The 19,173-nt window shown below is 40.2% G+C and overlaps 1 protein-coding gene across 34 annotated transcripts in view; it reads right to left on the reverse strand.

Annotated features, from left to right (window-relative positions):
• PTPRD (protein tyrosine phosphatase receptor type D) overlaps nt 1-19,173 on the reverse strand; it is a 1,992,390-nt gene that overhangs the window by 1,418,011 nt on the left and 555,206 nt on the right. For all 34 annotated transcript variants that reach the window (XM_053297923.1, XM_053297924.1, XM_053297928.1 and 31 more), the window contains exon 5: nt 4,623-4,730. The gene's annotated coding sequence lies outside the window, so the exon portion shown is untranslated. The remainder of the gene's footprint in view (nt 1-4,622; nt 4,731-19,173) is intronic.

The raw sequence follows: 19,173 nt of genomic DNA on the forward strand, positions 1-19,173 counted from the left end.
TCAAGTATTTGTGATTGGTGACAGTTGTGTAATTTTTAAGTTTTAGCTTTCAAATTTTTGATTCATTAGGCAAATTTAGATGAGAGAAATAATATATCATTGCTAGTTATTTATAATAATGCTTCTTTCTAAGGGAATTTTTTGTTGCTGCTTGTAACACAGCTTACAGATTGCATGCTGAAAGATAAAAAATGTTCCAAATATGAGTTCAATTCCTGTGAAAAAATGGGCCAAAATGGGCCAAAACCAGTGGGGTGAGGACATGAAATAAAGTGCCCTACCCACAGGCCTCAAGCAATGCCTGCCCAAAGCACCAAAATCTGGGTTTTTTCATGACAAATCATGATTTTTTTGACCATTTTTTGAAGTCTTATTCACAAATGGCTCCAATTCACAAAATGGAAGCTCAGATATTTCTGGTTCTTTCCAATCTGCTGATACACTGATTTAACCCCCTTTTTGCTGGTTTTCCTTGGGTATAATGAGGTTATTGTTATCTGTGGAACAGTCCCCAGTGATTACTAGTTCTGTCCCCATACATCTACCTCAGCACCTGAACTTCAGGTTCTGAGAAACTTTCTCATATCTTTAAAAGGAATGCTATGTGTTAGTGTCACTGATTCAGTTTCTTTTGATAGAGAAGATAATTAAAACTCATGCATTTATACCATTGCTAGTCTTTATGGTACCACAAGGCTTGATTCAGACATGCATTGACATTAGCCCGAATGGATGCCCTTCCATCTGCCGTTTTAGAGGGCAGGTTCAAGGGCATCCCTTTCCCCGCCTGCCTCTGCCCTTGCGGTTCTGGCCACGTGGAGACTAGTACACATTCAATTTTACATTGTTATTTTTTTAAGGAAGCCCGCTTGAGATTAATCTCCCCCTTATTGTCTAAGTTTTTAGGACAAAACTCTGATGATTTTTATTTGAAGTTTTTATTACTTAATCCAGATGAAAAAATTATTAATATAGTGGCCAGGTTTTGTTTTATAATCTGCAAAACTCAATCTGATCTTTAGCAATGCATTCTATAAGTAGTTTATATATTTCTCTCTTCTTTTAAAATGTTATTTACATGATGCATTGTTTGTATTTCTTGTATATTGGTCTATGACCGTAATAAAGTTCTGTTCTGTTCTATTCAAGGCTTGATTGTTTTTCCTATAACAGAGTAATCTGGCTACTTTTCAAGAATCTTGGAGGTCTTCTACTCCAACCTGCTATTCAGTGCATTTTTTCCTCAAGTATTTTAGTGATTGTATTCTATTCAGTGAGGCTATTCTCACAATGGGGGGAAACCGAGCTAAAGAAGCCCAGCCTGGTTTTTCCCCATCGTGAGAACTAGCATGCTCACAGGCGAGCCCAGTGGTTCTCTGGCAGCTAGCCCACCAAAGTAGCCCTCCCCTTAGCCCACGTTAGCGGAGCGTTCCACTAACCTGGGTTTTCTGATTGTGTGCTGCCACGGTGCGGCTCTGCGCCATGGCAACACATGAGGATACCCCCACCGGGAGGCTGCTAGCAGACTCCCAGGTTTGGAGGTCTCTCTAGGATGCCCCCCGCGCTTGTGAGGGGCATCCTAGAACTTCTGGGGGCCATGCAGCCCCTGATACCTGACACCCCTTTCGGCTCTGTGATGGAGCCAGCAGTCGTGTGGGTGACCTATCTGGCCACCCAGCTACGAACGGCTGCTTGTCTGTGGAGAGAGCAGGCTAAGTCTGCTCTCCCCGCAGAACCCCTTCTGGCGCTTCACACCAAAGGTGTGAAGCGCCTCACTATCTTTGATGTTTTGTTGTTTAGACGTTTGTCCCAGTGGGGATTCTGTAGAGAATGTGGGTGATAGAGTCAGAAAGGAAAAGGGAAGGGAAAGAGGAAATGGAGTTGTTCCTGAACACTTGCAAAAAAAGGTGCAATGGAGTTGTTTCAGGTCACTTGCAAAAAACGGTGCAAAAGAAGGTGACACTTTGCTAAGGTTTGCAAGTCTGCTGTCCACTCCACTACTGATTCACTATATGACAAGGATGAGCCAGATGAACTACTTCCTGACAGCATTTTAAGTGTGACAGAATCAGAGCCTGCTTCTCCACATTGTCAAGTAAAACTTAACGGCCATGAAGTGTGGGTGCTGACTGATTCTGGTTCTCTGTACCTACGCTCTCTCTCTCTCTCTCTCTCTCTCTCTCTCTCTCTCTCTCTCTCTCTCTCTCTCTCTCTCAAATTAAATTTGTACACCACCCCAAACTTGCGGTTAGTTTGGGGTTTGTCTCCCCAAACTAACAAGAAACGCCTTACTACATCAGATCTGCACTTGCAGCCTTCAGACATCCACCCATGGGGATATGGAGGTACCCCTATTGCTATAAATTGATACTTCACTGCTGTCCTGGAATAACGTACTACAGAAGGGAAAGTGTATGTGTCACAAAAAAGGAGCGTCAATATTGGGCTGGAAACATCAGAAAGATCTATAGATCTTGTTTGACCCAAATAGAACAGAACCCGTATTACAGATGATGGAGCATCCATATGCTGATATGATTGCTGATTTCTTGGATATTTTTGCTAATACTCCTGGCACTGTCATACATGCCAAACATAAAATTCAGATGAAGGCAAATGCAATGCCTGTACACACAAAGTGAGGAATGTACCAATAGCATTGCACCAACCACCTAGACAGAAGCTTTTAAGATTACAGCATGCTGACAACATAGAGCCTGCTGATTCATCAGAATCAGTCTCTCCCTTTGTTCTTGTGAGGATATGAAATGGTACTCTTCAAATGTGCATAGATTTAAGAGATGTGAACTTCAATATGGTATTGCATTGTCATCCATTAACCAATGCCAATGAAATGCTGCTTACTCTGAAAGAGAATGATGGGACTACAGATCGCATCACTTACTTTCAGGGTGACTTTTTAGTGTATAGCAAAACCATTAAGGAGCTGTATGCGAAACTGACGCAAGTCTTAAGAAAACTCCAATAATACAGACTTACTATCTCTTCAGAGAAGTGTATGTTTTGCACACACTCTGTGACATACTTATGTGTACTAGGGACACACAATATATCAGAGTAGTATACATGCCAAACCAGATTTGGTGAAAGCTATTTGGGAAGCACCAGAGCCACACAACAAGGATGCACTTCACTCATTTTTAGAACTCTGAGTATTACTCTAAATGTGTTAGACAATTTGCCTCCAATGTTGCTCCATTGAATCTTCTTTTTTAAAAGAATGTAACATTTAAATGGCATGCATCCTGCAGGGCTAGTTGTCAGACCTTCAAATCGGCCATTGCTGCAAGCCCTGCTCTCACTTATTTTGACACGAACAGGCACACTATTGTAACCACTGATGCTTCTGAAAAAGATTTGGGTGCTGTCCCCCAACAAAAAGGGGACAGGGAAGTTACACTTGCTTTTGCTTCCAGAGTGCTTACTGCTTCAAAGAAGATGTATTCTGTCATTGATAAAGAAGGTCTAGTATGGTTCTGGGCAATGAGGCACTTCAGGACTTACTCGTGGGGGGGTGGGAATTCAATTCATGGTCAAACAAAAAACATTTATCTCTTTTATTTAGGGGTCATTTTCAGCCCGTTCTGGGCCTCTGTGTAGTTGCAGTGGCCATTTTGGCATCTGCCACGCATGCGCAATGGACACCTGCATTAACCCAGAACATTTCAGATGGGGGACTTTGTTCACATATGGCTGTCTTATAAAGTGAGAAAGGTATTCTGCACAAAAACAAATAATCAAAATCCAAGGAGATTCTGTCCTATTGGATGATGCAAAGAAACAGAATCTCCTTTCCAGCATGCATACTATGAGGAAAGAGATAAGGGAGTCAAGTCTTGAGAGAGGAACTAGAGAGGACTTTGATTTTGCCTCCAGTTTGACCTCACAGAGGAGGCTGATGGAAGTGATGGACAATCCTCTTTACCAGAAAGAACATCACTAACAGTTCCTGTGCCAGAGAACTCAAGAAATAAGTGTGTGTGTGACAGGAGACCAACTAAAAGACTTCAAGACTATGTAACTGAATTTAAAATCAATTGAATTCTAGTTGTTATATAGGGAAAGGATATGTTGTATTCTATTCAGTATCTTTTATGTTTTGCTGTTTAGAAAGATCACCAGTGGGGATCTTGTAGAAAGTGTAAGGGGTGGAGTCAAAAAGGAAAGGAGAGGGAAAGGAGAAGAAGAAAATGGAGTTGTTTCTGAATAAACTCTTAGTTAAATCTATATGATTACTTTGTGTTTTTGAGGGAAGCAGCTGTAAAAGTAACATAGTACTATAATTAAATACATTATATTAAAACAAACAAAAATAATATTGATAAGTGTAATCAGTATTTAAACAGAATATTCAGTAAGGTGCTTCTATTTCTTGATAACCATAATTCAGCACAAAGTGAATTTCCAAATTTTATGAAAAAGAGTTTATGAACTGCTTATCATATTTGTTAATTTGCCTTCAAAAGATTTTATTCAATTTAAAATAAAATCTTTGACTCAACTTTCCTAGCATTATTTTATTTTGCTATTTGCTAGTGAAGACTAATTAACATTGTAAATTAAGTTTTAGATGCAGCTTCACATTTATGAAACTTGCCTACCTTGTGTTGAGGCTGATCGATTCCTCCAAAGCTGGTGCCAACATTCTGTCAGTCAAATATTTAACTAGATTGTCAAGGGCCAGGAAACCAGTTGCCTTTTATCCCCACCTGGGAAAAAAAATTGTGTCAGTCACTTTTTTTTAATCATCTTCCAACCACAGTAAGTCACTCAGTGTGTTATCTTTCCCTGTCACATTAAGGAGTTCATTGAACTCTCTCACAAAGACCCAATGCATATAGTATTCAACTATGTGAGTTACTCTTGAATATTTATTAAGGAACTACATAAATGAATTAGGCATTTATCCTTTTAAATTTTATTTAAATATATATGTCATGAAAATTACAAACTTAAACTAAATTATGTGTAACTAAACATAACTTAATTATGCTCCTTTAAGACATAAAAAACCTGAACATTATTCCTGAAATGCATTAAAATAAAACATCTAGTGCTAAAATTTTAAAAGCTTAACAAGACAGATCTTTAAGCAGCATCTGTATTAATATTTGCAAAAATATTAGTTTGAAAGCAAAAGAGAACTATTAACTGATTATTTAAACATTCTGATTACAATTACACTGAAAATGCATGATGCAGCAATACTGAAAATATTTAATAATAGACAGTGGTTATATATTACTCTAGTGCTCTTAAATAATTTTCTTCACTACTCATAAGAGGTAAAATATTAAACAATCTGGTTTAACATCCATTTCTCATTTGTTCTTACTTATTGTAATGATATGTCAAAATTGCAGCAAGCAGAAAGTAATTTTCTGTTGACCAGCTAAAATAAAAGGCACACATCTTCTGTTGTGTGTGGTACCTGGTCTGACTCATATAAGGCAGCTTCCTATGTTCCCATGTTCTTTCCATTTGCATGGGAGTTTAAATAATTTTTCCTGGCTTCCTATTCAGTTTAAAGAAAATCCAACTGTTTAAAACAATAATATTACCTTTAATAGATGTGTTTATATTTGGTGATAACTGTTGCACAGTTCCCCAGTACAGATCACTTAGGTGGGCTGCTGATATACCAGGAAAACACAGAGGCTTGATCTAAGATCCTCAGTATCTTGGATTAAATCTAGAGACCTAGTGGACTTTGTACATTCATGCCACAGTTCCCTCTTTGGACACAGAATATTCATAAAGTGCACAGCACTGACCTTTGCCATTGGCGGTCTGAAGCAGTCCAACCACTGGGCAGGCCTAGCAGAAGAAGTAGTCATCTTGGCTTCTGCTTCTGCTTCAGCCTGGTCATCAGAGAAGCACTTTCTGCTTGCTACACTTCAGTGTGTAACACACACACACACACACACACACACACACACACACACACACACACCTTATAGTTAAGATAAACAGCTTCACCATTATAAGCACTGAATAAGTGCTTATAGCAGGGCTGCACAACTCAAATGCCCTGGTGGGCCGGAACCATCCACAACTTGATGGGGCTGAGGTCACATGATTAGCACATTATGACATTATAATTAAATATTATTAGTTACTTGTGGCTCTATTCCCCCAGTCAATGGACCCATAGTTTTAACCAAGGACAGTGGCCAGAGAATAGGTCCTGTCCCTGCTCAATCAGTGGGGCCGCTAGAGTGCATCCCAGCCCCAAACAAATGCCAAGTCCTCTCTTCTCCCTAAATTGTTGTTGTTTTCAGGCTGCAATGCTAGGCATGCTTACATGGGAGCCTCACTGGGTACACTATGGAGCATATGACTGACAAAGCATGCACAGGATGGTGCTATAAGGCAGTTTCCAGCTCCTGTGTTGCCGCAGGATACCTGGGGCCAGTAAAATAGTCCCTGCAGGTCGAATCCAGCCCCCAGGCCTTATGTTGTACGGGCCTGGCTTATAATGATGTACATATTAAGCGGTATAAAAATATGATAAATAAATAACAACATGTGTGGAGTGCAGGGGTATAGAAAGGTACTGTGTTCAATAAATGAACATTGCCCCAACTTTTTCTTTACTTTTTAACCCACTACAATGACTGCCACCACTCCACTTGCTGCTCCTCCTCTTCCTCCTACCCCGTTATTCTCATCCTTCATCCCCACCTCTTAGTACCCAGTTTGTGCAACACTAGGGAGTGCTTGAACAAGGAGAGAAGCCAGAGCCCCTTACCACTGTGCAACTGGCTACAAAATAGAGAGTGTGCACATGCCCGGATTAAGCAACAGGGTACATGTGTGCCTTACATTTCTTAGCAGACCCACACAGCGCTGGAGGGTTCTATGCATCTGGCCTCATTTGAGTAGAGAGGGAAGCCATAGAACACCATCCCCCACTGTGCAAACAGTAAGACAGAAGGCAAATAGTGGGAGTGAGGGGCAGAGGGGCAGGAGGCAAGCTGTGGTGGCAACAAGCCATGGGAATAGAGGGGGTGAGATTGAGGGGCAGATGGCAGAGCTCTTGGTGGGGAGTGGGGACCTGTGTTCATTGGACACCTTTGAACAGTGGTAACTACACTCCTAGTGGAATGTCTGTAACTTCTTTGCTGGAAAAGATCAAGCTACACCTAGCATAGCATTTGCTTTTCAATAACTCCAGACAAATGTCTCTGTGAACCTCACTAGCAGGCATAAGGGCAACAGAGGCTCTCTGTTGTTTGTCCCCAGTGCAGTCATCCCTTTCCAACCATGGGGGTTCCGTTCCAACAAAACCTCAGTGTTTTGTCAAATTTGCAGCTGACGAACAATTGAAATCAATAGGAAATGGAATTAGGGGAACTCTGGTCATTAAAAGACAGAAAAATCAAAGAAAAAAATACCACACAATTGCCAAAAATCACCCAGAATCCCTTAAAATCACCAAGAATAAGCAAGAAGAGTGAGAAAATTGAACCTCTGTAAAATTTTGAACCTCAAAAAATAACTCAAAGGCACTTTTGAACCCCCCCCCAAACTACTCAGTCACTTTAAATCATGAGGAGTTGGCAGGGTCAGCAAGAGGATTGAGCAGATTGAACCTCTGAACCCCCCAAAATTGAGGGAACACCCCCGCCCCCGATCACTAAAAAATCTCACCAAATCATGGATACTTGTGTTCCAGTTGAGACCGGTTACAATTCCCCAGTCGCGGATACTCAAAACTCTGATTGGGGAGAACGCGGTTGGCAAACGATGACTGTATTTGGTACTCCTCTTGCATCTGAACATGGAAGTTCCATTTAGCTAATATAATGTCTATTGTTAAATGCACCTCAAAGTCCAAAGTTTACAAGTAGAGCTAAACAGGCACAGGGAAATGTGCCTGTTCCAAATCCCATTGTGCTGTATTGACACAATTTCCCATTCCAGCACAAGTACAGACTCAGAAAACCCATCATACCTAGAAGGCAGGGTTCTACTTGGTCCTGCAGCTGTGCAATAACTGGATGGAGCAGTCACAACAAACAGCCAGTTAAATTAAAATTAAAGTAGGGATTGATGTTCATAGGCTTATAGCTCATGGCTGTGAGTTGCTTAGACTGAAAAGTCACAGAAAATTGGTTTTAAAAAACCACATGATTATTTTTCCCAAATATTTGGGAAGAGATGAAAGAAATTAAAACAACTAAGGAAATAATAGGTATTGGGGGGGGGGACCTGCATTTTGGGCAGTATGCAAATATGTCAAATAAATAAATAAATAAATAAATAAATAAATAAATAAATATCAGTACTATATAAATGTGTATTTCATTATGGCTGCATACGGAATGTACCAATGAAGACACTGCACTGTTGTTTAAAAAGTACACTTCATCAGTTCATAACCTGCCAGTTATAATAAAACAAACACCTTATACTGAAATTGGGCTCTCTTTTCCAACCTCAAATGGACACTCTTAGTTAAGAATACATGGGGCAGGGGGAGGAAATGGTTTAGGTGAAAAGAATAATGCTTTAGGGAAGATTTTAATGTTTAGCAATTGGCATTCAGAGTGTGTACAGGTTGCTGCGGGAATTATGGGTGGTAACAAGGTCAGGTAAGCAGAATGGTCAGTGATAGATGTCTAGCTGTTGAAGCATAATAATGAATCATTGGTCAAAAAGTCTCTACAGATTTGACAAGGCTGTGACCTTCCAAGTAGTATTTAACTATCTGGGAGAATGACACAGAGTTACGAGAGATGTCTGGAGTGTTTGTCTTGAAGAATGAACTACACTTGAGATCTCTTTCTTCGAGTGAATGCTAATGTTCTTAGATGTCTAAGGACAGAATGCCATTTAAGATACAGATACATGGAATAGCAAGGCGCTGTTACAAATTCACAAATCATTTACTAATTCATTGCTGAGAACTGGATAAATACAAAACAGATTCTAATAATGCATCCAGTTCTCAAAGGTTTCAAAATCGTTCTGTGTTGGGATTTAAAAATATATTCTGGCATTGCCATATCAAGATATATACATGCACATATGAAAATTTAATTTGGGATATAGCCCTAAGAGATCTTGCAAGACTTCCAGTTTGTTTATGAATAATTGTTAGTATGGCATTCTGTCTGACAATACAATACCAAAATCAAGAGATGGGGGAAATCTGTTTGTTTTAGATATGAACAGAGGTTCAAACAATTTTGAAATGAACAATTTGAAATTGATTATGTCTTATTGCAGCTGTAGCAACAGGCATATATAAGATAGTTCTGTACTGATACTTTAACAGACATAATTGTATTAAATATTTGTACAAGGTTGCTAATTCAAAAAGGAATACATAGGAATAATGTTCCAGGAATATCTGTATATTACACACATTTTTCAGCATGGGCTTATTACTTGAGATGTAAAGAGTAAGAAGGAAAGATGCCTTAACTGCTGACATTTCATTGTTCATTGTCCCCTACTTAATAATAAAGATTGATAACAATTCAAGGAAAATGTTTCCCTTGAGCTCATTTGCCTTTAATCCATTTAGCAAAACTTATAAAATGACATTTTAAAAAGTCTCCGATGAAGAAAAGCTAAATGAGAGAACAAAAATGAGCTCATGAGATCTTTCATGAATGTTCTGTTGATGATCTTCATTCCTTAACTTGTTAGGTGCTGAAGCTTTAATATACAATTCATTCTTTCAGCTGCAGAACTGTTTTAAGATCCTATATATAGGATTTTCAACCTGATCTCTCCAGTGCTGCAGCAGCTGCTGTAGCATAGATAGAAACCAGGGCATTCTAAAAGGAATTTCAGTGTGGGAAGGCGGAAGAGGTGAACTCAAAAAGAAACTTTTATATCATGCAAACATTTAACACACATTTTAAAACACACATTTATCTCCATAAAGAAGTGTTGTGGTCGAAGAATTTTCATATAAAATGACTGTGATTTAAGGAAGCTTGGCACTTATGCTGCTTCTGCCCCCGCACACACACACACACACACACACACACACACACACACACACACACACTCAACTTGTCTACCCAGTTTCTCCACCTCTCTCAGAGCTTAAAACAGCATCCCCATTCATTCTCTGTTCCTGAGATAGCAACAAAAAAGTCCTCACAAAACAATAGTCCAAACTAGTGAACACATGAACAGCTCATTTTTCTGGCAGAACAAAACAGTATCCAGCTCTGAGTTGTTCACAAAGCCCTGAGAGCCTTCTGCTCACTGTCCCTATGCAGAGTTCAGCATCTTTGAGAAACCATTAGGGGAGTAAAGTAAAGTGTGCTGTCGAGTCCGTGTCAACTCCAGGGGTATGCATGAATCAAAATCTGTGATTCAATTCAAGGCCAAATCAAATCACAGTTCTTCAAACTGATTCATCAAATGCAGGCAGCTTGGCTGCATGCCTGCCTCGATTAATCACTCCCGAATCATCCAAATCTATTCATGTGATTTGTGTGCCATTTTGAGGCTCATTTTTCTGGCCCAGGTAGACCAGTCCAGAGAGGAGGGCTGGTCTACCCACTGATCCCAATTGGAAGAGCACCTCTCCCTAGAAAATGCCAATTTGAGGCCCATTTCCAAGCAAAACGGACCTCAAAATGGCACACAAATCACCCAAATCGATTTGTGTCAAATCAGGGGTGATTCTCCTTGACCCTGAATTGGTCAAATAACCCCCAATTTGACCTGAATCGATTTGAGGGCAAATCGATTTGCATACCCCTAGAAACCATCTATCTTGGGAAATGCTCACTTTTCAAGTCTAAGGGATATTGGGACTTGTAGTTCTTGAGAAGTCATATCCCACAGAAAATAATAGTTTGTCTCTCAGACAAGTTCTACAGGGCTTCCTGTTGAAGTGCTCTCTTGCTTTTTCCACAACAGGAATAACAACTTTATCTCTACTTTAATTCATGGGCATAAAGTTCCATCACCACAAGTCTGAATGTGGGACTCTAAAGACCACATTTGGAGAGGCCAGCTGGAATGAAAAGGGCATTTCATGGGGGAGATGGGATTCCCCTGCACATTATATGTCTTAATATTCCTTGATATAAGTTTACTCTATCTTCTTGCCAAAAGTCAATACCTAACTGCATTGCATGAACAAGGCCTTTCCCAGACAATTCAAGATGCCAGGCAAGGTAGTTACTGTGGGCAAATCCCATCCTCAACAAAAGCACAATACACATAATTTCTGAACCACATCAAGATGTTTTTCTACAAGGTATAAAAGCACAGTCAACTATAAGATCCACTGTTTAAGATCAGCTGCTGCATCAAATCATCTGCTTTGTTGCTCAAACCAAGATTGATATACTATCTGAAACCAAACTCTCTGTTTGGTTCCAGATAGTATATCTCAGTATAGTATACTGATAGTATAGTATTGTATACTAGTATCAATATAGTATCAGTTGCCAATATATATAGTATCAATATAGTACCAGTTGCAGGGAGTGACAGCAGGAAAGAGGGCATGTCTTCAACTCCTGCTGTAGGTTTCCAGTGGCATCTAGTGGGCCACTGTGTGAAACAGGATGCTGGACTAGATGGGCCTTAGGCCCAATCCAGCAGGGCTGTTGTTATGTTCTTATGGTTATAAAACTGTATTTTATAAACTGCTGCTGGCCAACTACCTAATGCTGCAAACCTAACAGTCAAAAGAAGTACACATGCCATGGATATACTCCCACTTCTGAAGCATGGGTGTTTATGCACAGGTATAGAGCATTTGTGCTTCGGAAGCAGGGAAGTACTTCTTTTGGCTGCATGCATGCACACCAGGCACTTCTGGCCAAAGAGGACACAGGGAGGCAGGGAGGTATGCTGCCACCCCAATGCACACTTTTAAAATGGAGGGCCGGTGGGGGGAATGTGGTGGGAGGGGTAAGGGCACCTTAAAGGTGCTGGCCAAACAGCCAGTCATTTGAACCAGTTTGGAGAACCCACAGGTTTGTGCACATCCGTAGTGGCAAGGGACCTTGCAGAGGCACAAAAGACAGTGCCAGACTTTGAACCTGGAGGTTATACATCATAGGAATACTGATTTCTATGATCAATTAGAATTCTGTGTTTGAACATTAACTTTCTACGTCAGAAATATGTGCCTACGAATATGGCAGCTCCACTGTGGTACATTTCTCTTTCCCACAGTGCCCAATCATTTTTTTTCCCTTTAAAAAAAGTAATCCTGAAAATTTAGTAACACAAAAACCTTCAGCTTAAGGTAAGAGTTAAGACACTTTAAATTTTCATTCATGCTCTAAAATGTATGGAAATTACAAGTGAAGATGCCCATCTTAACTCTGTGCCATATAAGTGGAAAAGACTTTTTACAGGATTGTATATTTTGATGGCCTTAGAATTGAGATTTCAGACCCAGAAAGGAGTTGGAGAATACTGCTGGGATGATGTTAGAAGCTTTTTTTTTTTTTTAATTAACCATGCATGCTTTGTACCACTTGCCCTGTTGCAACTTTTGTTCATGCATATCATTTCCATGATGAAAATCTTAAGACTATGTTTCAAAAGGAGGCCACAGCTTCCCCTGCTTTAAGCATTCCTGCCTCCGTACATTTTTTGGCATGAACTTTTTCTGCACTACAGCCTGAGTGGGGCTCTCAGTCTTCCTTATCAGGTTAAGGTATTCATTCCTGCTCTATGTAATCAGTCCTGCTCTATCCTGCTTTATCAGGTTAATGTATTCAGCCCTATTCTCATCTTATAACTGTAAATCCCATTTGTCATTCTTTTTGATGTAACCCATGTGATGATAGTGCAAGAAATGTTTTTGGATGATCCCAGTCCAGCAGTTTTCTATTTCATTTCATTTCAGTTTTGTCCTTTATTGTTCACTATTTAACTTTGTGCATTCAAATACACCTTCACCCCAAATCATGGATATTTTTGAATTTTACTTCCAATCTCTTTATTAATGCTGAAGTTGTGCAACTGCACCTGTACACACCTCTGTTATATCTGATGCAGAATAGCAATAATAGGGAGAACCTTGAAACAATACCTTTTCTCCATGAACAGGGTGGGGAAGGCAGCAGCAACTTACCTTACTTGTAGATGATCTGGATAGAGTTGCTGGGTGTATGGATCATGCACACAGATGAGCCGCTGCTGTCCTATGTAGCACAGAGGTGCGTGGGGCCAGGACGTGTTTCCAGGTCCCCCCCCCGGAAATCCTACAAAGCACTAGGGGTGTGCAAATAGGTTCAAATTTGAACCGGCTCAATGTCGAACATGCCCAGTTTGAGGGTTCAAAATCTAGCCAGTCTCGAACCAAACCTGCCTTTGTTTGGCTCGATCTTGAGCTGAACACGCCCAGCCAGTTAGAGGATTCTACTTTAAAAACAAAACAAAACAAAATTAAACTGAAACTCACCACCTCTAGGGGCACTGCTGAAGCCATGGTGTGGTGTGTGTGTGTGTGTGTGTTTCCCCTTCCCCCTCTGGTCTCCCCAGGATCATTTATGGCCTGGTTCAGGCGGTTTAAGGCCCGTTCCGGGCCTCTGTGTAGTTGTGGCTGCCATTTTTGAACCAGCCACACTGAGACCCATTGTGCATGTGTGGTGATCTCAAAAATGGCCACTGCAATTACACAGAGGCCCAGAATGGGCCAAAAACCACCAAAACTGGTTTTGTGCACACTCCTACAAAGCACCACATGAGAAAGTTGCCGGTGCTGACACATGGTCAAGTAAATGCAGCCAAGGGTGCACTTGCTCCCTTAAACTCATTTACAAGGAGGGCTCCCTAGGTGGGTTTGCCACCGAGACACTGCCAGGAGCTGCTTGGCTCCCAGGATTTCTTACAGGAAGCCAAGCCTGAGCTTGGCTTCCTTAGCCCAGTCTTGGCTGCTTGTGAGAACAGCCTCAGTGTAATATGTTCTGTTAGAAAAATTAACACAACACCTATGAGTACACTGGTTCAAAGACCACATTTCAAAAGAAAACAAATATTGATCCTACAAAGACAATGTATTAGTTGGGCAGAGGATGTATGATACTTAACTTTGTATCCCTTTAAGTTGATACACATTTCCATATTAAAATGAAAGAAAATCTGGATATGGATCACTGAAAGTGACAACGTATGTGAAGTGATGCAGACTCTGCTACCTTATGATAATCAGTCAGGGATTATGTAACAGTGTACCTGTCTGGGTGGCACTGAATGGAAGCCACATACACAAAGTATTGGCTTTCATAACTGTATGCAGACCCACACACACTTACTTGAGTGAAAGCCCTAACTAATTTGGTCTCACTTTCAAGTAAACATACACAGGATTGGACAGTGTTATGGTCCAGGCCTGATTTATATACTAAATATGCTTATTAGCTAGCATACCAAATTAGGCCTGGCTCATAGTGTCACCAAGTGACCAAGTTCTTTTATATGGTGACCATGTAGGATCTCGGCGCATGGAAGAAAGGAGATCAAACCAACCCTCAAAGATTCAATGGGCTTTATTGAGTATAAAAGAATAACACATAGTCTAGCAAAAAGCAGAACACTCTATCAATATATTACTAACAGCATTTAAACAGAACATCCTAGCCAGCACCAGTATTCAACCAGTGTTCCTAACTACATATGTGTGTGCATTAAATCTTCCTATAGCCTAATATACAGGCAGAAAAGGGGGGGGAGGAAGGCTGAGGGCTGGCATGGTTTGGGGGAGATCAGGGATTAGTATAGGGACGAGGGGAAGGGAGCAGAAGAAGGGGAAGGGATGAAGGGATTCCAGGCTTGTAAGGGCAGCATATTTACTAGGATCAGAGACTTGAGAGCAGAGATCTTTCCAGCTGAAGGAGCGAGGCCTTTGGCAGGAGACAGGAGCATTTGCAGTTGCTCAGATCACGGCTGAGAGCCAGAGCACCATGGCTGGGGAAGTCTTGACTTCTCACTGCGCAGTAGAAGTCACAGACATCTCCTGTCCATGGACAGAGTTCCTGCTGTTGCCCCGCGGCTTAGCAGCAAACTCTGGCATTGTTTGTGAGCATATCTTGTTGTAGGCACAAGACTGCTGCTCTCTGTCCAGTAGCCTCATTCTTTATAGTGATCTTTCTCTCATAGAGTCTATTCTTTGATCTCTCTCTCATAGAGTCTATTCAAATCTCATCTTTTCCTGAGTCCCAAAATGGTGACAACTTGCTGCTACCTTCTGGACAATGTCTTTTTAATTATTCAGGATATTGGCCAGTCCAGAGAGATCTCAATCTCATCTTCTGTAAACTGTGTGCTTAGGAAGGGAGGGGGGAACATTGCCCAAAGCAGATCTGCATCTCTGAGCTACAAATGGCATCTTCCCAAAAGGTGTTAAAAGTCAGGAGTTAGTGAGAGAATTAGTTCTATTTGTGTGAGACAGCAATTACATTATTTCTTGTGTACCTCTATCTAGTGTGTAATTATAACAAGAGAATATTTAAAGTAACATAAAAAGGGGTACATGTGTGAGATGAGTTCAATACATTTGGCTAGGGCAGAAGCATCCTGTCAGTGAGGTAAGAATTATAGTCTATAGGAGTTTTCTTTGTATGCATCTACCTATGTTGAATCTCTATAGAGAGCAATTGAGTTAATCCTTGACAAGGATTAACATGGATTTCTTGCAACTGGAGAGGGGAGATCTGCCTCTGGCAGACTTTTCCACAGACATTATCTGGTAGTGAGTCACATTTTAGCATATGAGTAGCTCAGGCCAAGCTTTTGTGCCTTTTTGAGTAGCCATTTCACAATACAATGCTGGATTGCCTCCTCCTTCACAGATCAGTTGACCTGAGTATCAGTTTACCTTGAGTCCAGGCATTTAATTGAACTCTTAATATAAAATGAAATCAGACACAGGCCTATATTCCACATACTTCTGAGTTGGTACCTCTGGTTCTAATATGTTGAGGTGGAACGTCCTCAACAACAGCATGTTTAATTTTACACATAAGCCTTATTAACACTGATGAGCCTATAATCTCATCTCTCTCTTGGCTTTCTTGATGAATCATATTATCATTTTTCAAAATATGGAAGGCTGTAAGTGAACATTCTGAGAAATAGACAGAAGGCAATAAAACACAGAGGAATAATTTGATAGCACATTTTTATTTTCAGCACAAATAATTCACAGGCTACTTACCAATGCACAGTCTCATCCTACAACCCATGTTCAAGTCACTAATAATGTCCTATTCATGTCAGTCAAGAGCTATGTATTCATCCTATAGTCAGGCCTAAAGTAAATTACCCTAATTTCCAACATGAAAATGTGTACGAGTTAATGCATATGGCAAAGAAATCACTGTAGACCCTACAAAACTGTTCAGACAGTGACTACAATAAAATCTAATTTTATTTCATCTTGGAGTAGTACAGAACCTTTTATTATAGTCATAACAGTGAGCAAATTGCTCATAATTACTTATGAAGAGAAGAAAGGGAAAAGCAGATCCAGCAAGTCCCTTAACAATCTTAACCTGCAGCCCCAGGGCCAGATTCATACACTGGAAGCAATGGAGCCTATCAGAGATAGTGTAGCAAAGTGAAGCAATGGCAGATCGTTGCAAAGCACTAACAATTCAAGGAAATGCAAGGAAAATGAACACACTTCATGAAGCATGTACGTCATTTACAGCAATTCCAACATATCTGCCAAGCAACAATAGCTTTTCATAAACATAGTTGGAGCCAAAGGTTCCCTTCTTCTTATGGAAGGATCTTCCCCTAGAAGAATATTGTTCCATCAGAGAAAGACTATTTGAAATAACCAAAGTATTTTATCTATATCATAGTATCATAGAATTTTAAAGTTGGAAGTATTCTGTGCAGGAAACTCCGTACTCACTCCGTGCAGGAAACTGCTACAAGACTCCTGACAGATATACATCCACCTTCTTTTTGAAAACCTGGAGAGCCCACCACTGCTCAAGGCAGACTGCTCAACTGTCAAACAGCTCTTACCATTAGGAAATTATTCCCATTGTCCAGCCTAAATCTTCTTCCTTGTAATTTCAATCCACTGGTTCTAGTGCTGCCATCAGGAGCAACAATTAACAAGCCTGCTTCTTCTTTTATGTGACAGTCCTTCAGTTATTTGATGAAGGCTATCATATCACCCCTTAGCCTTTTCTTCTCCAGGTGAAACGTTCTCAGATCCTTCAACTGTTGCTCATATGACTTGGTTTCCAGACCACCATCTTTACTGTCCTCCTCTGAACTCATTCCAGTATTGACATCCTTCTTAAAATGTGGGGCCCAGAATTGAACATAACATTTCAAGTGAGGTTTAACCAGTGCATAATAGAAGGGAAGATTATTTCTTGTGGTCCGGGTACTATGTTTCTGTTAGAACAGCCTACGATTGCATTAAAAATTTTAGCTACTGCTTCCCGCTGCTGCTCATGTTCATCTTGTTGTCCACTGAGACGCCTAGATCCTTTTCACATGTACTGCTGCCAAGCCAGGTCTCCTGAATCCTTTATATGTGCATTTGCTTTTTCTTACTTAATGTAATGTAACATTAAGTATCTGTTGTAACATTAATTAAGTATCTGGATGTAACATTGGTATCTGTTGAACTCCATCTTACTTTGTTTTGGCACAATGCTTGATTCTGTCTTCTGAGAAGCTAGGTACCCTACCACAACTTTGTGTCATCTGCAAATGTGACAAGCGTCTCCTCTACTCTACTCCCTCCTAAAAAATATTTATGAATATGTGCCTGTTGCTGTTTTCTTATCTTGGAACTTTTATTTTATGAATATGTTGGACAACACAAGGTCCAGATTAGAGCCTTATGACACTCCACTCGATACCTCATTGCAAGTTGACGTGGAACTATTAAGGATTTCTAACCCAGCCTATGTTATAGATAATAGTTACCCACAATTTAAAATAGTTTGTAAGGTATATATAAATTCACTTATTGAATATCTGTTTGAATAAAGATTTACAGTGTTTCAAAACAATATCCAGAATGGATAAGGGGAAAAGCCTGGGCCATCATACAATATCATTGCATACATTATTGTATAGGAGTATCCTGTAGGAGTGTACATTCATTTTCAAACAAATACAAAAATTCAACTAAATGGATTATTTCATTCCATTTGGCATTTATAATGAGCTGAACACTATAGGAACAAATGAGTCCCAAGTGAACAACTACCAATTTGATCTCTTTGGGGGCTTTTTCAATCCTTTCAGGTTCATCATCCCAAATTAGCAGCAGCTAGAAAGAGCAGGAAAGAGTATGCAGGAAAAATACTTACCATATAATTTCTTTAACCCAGAAATATTTTGGGAAACCCAGTCTTGAACCCAGAAATATTTGGGGAGCACAAAATTCCAGCACACATTATATTTAGCAGGAATATGATGCTATCGTTGTACCAAGCAGTCAAAATAGGGTGAAGTCACAGGAGGCCAGTCAAAATCCTGCCTTCTACCTGAGCTCTGAGTCTTGGGAGAAAGCACATGGAGATCTCAAATTCTGCCCTGAGGGGGATACATCTTCTGAGATACATCCTATTTCCTAACAAGAGTTGATGGGTAGAGAAGCGAGCAGTACTTCTAGGCTGCTAAGACTGATATATTATTGTCTGCTCCTCTGCTCTGCTCAATGCTTTCCCTCCACCCTGCCAAAGTCTGTCACTCAGTCCTGGTGTCCAGGCCTGTTGGTCTGCCTGAGTGCCCCTCTGCCATGCCTAGAATTTTTATGTCTATTTACAATTAGTTTAGACATCAGATAGGTTGTTCCTTTTTGTGCTCTCTAAAATAGAGATCCTTTGAAAAAATATATCTGAAATGTAAACGGTCTGATTCCTTTGAGATCCTAGTGTGCCTGGAAGATACATGCAATTAGTTGGGAAACAGTGAAGTTAGAGGCAGGAGAAGTGTGCTGTAGCTGCCACTGAAATTAATGTGGAACAAACGAAGTGAAAAAGTACAACAGACAATGGTAGCTAATCAGCACCACAACAAATGGTACTTTAAGCTTCTAGCAACAAAGACAAATGGGAAAAACAAACATCATTTTACTTTTAGTATCCTGATACAGTTGTGTTACAGAATAGTAAAAATGACAAATAAAGTAGTATATAAAATGACCATGTTACTGAAGGAACTTTAAAG

This window comes from Hemicordylus capensis, chromosome 2 (assembly GCF_027244095.1).
Source record: "Hemicordylus capensis ecotype Gifberg chromosome 2, rHemCap1.1.pri, whole genome shotgun sequence".
Lineage (NCBI taxonomy): Eukaryota > Metazoa > Chordata > Lepidosauria > Squamata > Cordylidae > Hemicordylus > Hemicordylus capensis.